This window comes from Echinops telfairi, unplaced genomic scaffold (genome assembly GCF_000313985.2).
Source record: "Echinops telfairi isolate 266 unplaced genomic scaffold, ASM31398v2 ScPeMD7_2;HRSCAF=8, whole genome shotgun sequence".
Taxonomy (NCBI): Eukaryota; Metazoa; Chordata; class Mammalia; order Afrosoricida; family Tenrecidae; genus Echinops; species Echinops telfairi.
The window spans coordinates 11143277-11145286 of record NW_022103898.1 but is presented as its reverse complement, the minus strand read 5'-3'; positions in this window follow the sequence as shown (position 1 = coordinate 11145286).

The following is a 2010-nucleotide window of genomic DNA, read 5'->3' as shown; positions in this document are numbered from 1 at the left end:
AGAAAGCAAATGTTTTGAGAATGATGATGGCAACAAATGTCCAAATGTGCTTGACACAATGGATGGATGTATGGATTGTGATAAGAGTTGTATGAGCCCCCAATAAAATGATTTTTTAAAAATTTAAAAAATAAAGGGACAATTAAAAAAAAGAAAAAAGAAAAGTAAAATTAGGATCTTCTCTGTAAACTTTCACCTCATTCACAATACAAAGTTTTAAAGAGTGCTTTAAGGAAAAAGGGGAACACTCCCGAGGATGGTGTTAGCTAAAGTTTAAAGATTTCATAGGGCTGCTTTTCAAAAACTTTTTCAGAGTGTGAAGTAGATGAAGGTTTACAGAACAGACCATCAGTTTTACACTCAACAATTCATACATTTTGTTTCATTTCGTTGATAGCGATGCCCTCAATGTAACATCACTTATCGCACTTCCTCCCTGTCCCGTTTGCATTCCTGCTTCTTTCCCAGCCCTGCTGGACTTTGTCCTTGGGTAGATACCAAATGGTTGATGCCTCGCAGATGCGCACGTCTCACTAGTGGGATTGCTTCCCCTACACACATGCCTACTGTTTGGCTATAACTTGAGCCACACAGTGCATTCAGGTGCAGACTCGAAGGATGACTGAGGGCCGTGGTCTAAGGAGTTCCACCAGTCTCTAGCCGACCCAGTCAGCCTTGTCTTTTGTGATTTTGAGTTCAGTTCCACGTTTCCCCCCCACTCTCTCCAGGACCTTGTAACGTGGATCCTTGCAGGACAGTGGTAGGGATATGCAGGCATCATCAAGTTCTGGATTTTTTTCCCATCTCTTGGCTAAGGAGGCAGTCATGCATGGAGGCCAGTGGCCACACATTCCATTTCTTTCCCCTGTTCCTGAACCTCTTTCTTCCATGGGGTTTTCAATGGCTGATTTTTCAGAAACAAGATTGCCAGGTTTTTCTTTCAAGGTGCCCGTGGGTGGATCCGAACCTCCTGTCTTTCCTATTAGCAGGTGACAGATGACCTACTTGCTCTACCAGAGACTCCCCCAGTGGTATAAAACCTTGTTAAGTCCTAAGACATTATCTTCTGATTTATACTTTGGTCTTGTACACACACACAAAAGACTTGTGATTTTGTTGGAACAAGGTTTATATACTATACTTTATTCTTTGTACACTTTTGAAAATCTGCATTCTGATCTATTCCTCACCTTCTGCTCGGTGTTGAGGCAGCTGGGCTAACCTGGAGGTCAGTGTCAGTGGCTGCTGGCTCAGCAGGGGCAGGGACTGTTGAGAAAGGCAAGGATGGCAGAAAGGGAGAGGTCAGGGTACTTCTTTCCTTTTCCTTTCGCATCAAGTGGCATCCCTGGGAATTGCTAGGCCTCCTTGGCGACACCAGCTCCTGGCAGCAGGCAAGGCCTCTGTGGTCCAGCTCCTGCCTCTTTGGTTTGAGTAACTGCTTCTTTCTTGTGTCTCCAGGGTGGGGCTGCTAGATGTTCATCTTTGGGTGGTCTCTTCATCTCCTATGGTTTCAGCACCTCTGAACATAATTCCTGAATTAAAAAAAAAGTTTTAAATAGAGGAGCTTTTATTTTTTTCATGGGACTTCTGTGTAAGCTTTCGGGGATTAAGTATCACGATAATGAATGTGTTGCACTGCCCTGCTTGGCTTCCTAATAGTAGTTGCCAGCACAGGTTTGGGAAATCCATTGGTTTTTCTAATGTGACTATAAACCCAGTGCCGGCTAGTCAATGCCCCCTCAGCAATCCTATAGGTCAGTGGTTCTCAACCTTCCTCATGCCGCAACCCTTTCATACAGTTGCTCATGCTGTGGTGACCCCCCAACCATGAAATTATTCTTGTTGCTACTTCATCACTGTCATTTGGCTACTGTTATGAATCAGGCGACCCCTGTGAAAGGGTCATTCGATCCCCAAAGGGATCACGACCCACAGGTTGAGAACCACTGCTATAGATCCATATAGAACTGCCATATAGACTGGTGGGTTCAAAGTGCCGACCTTTCAGTT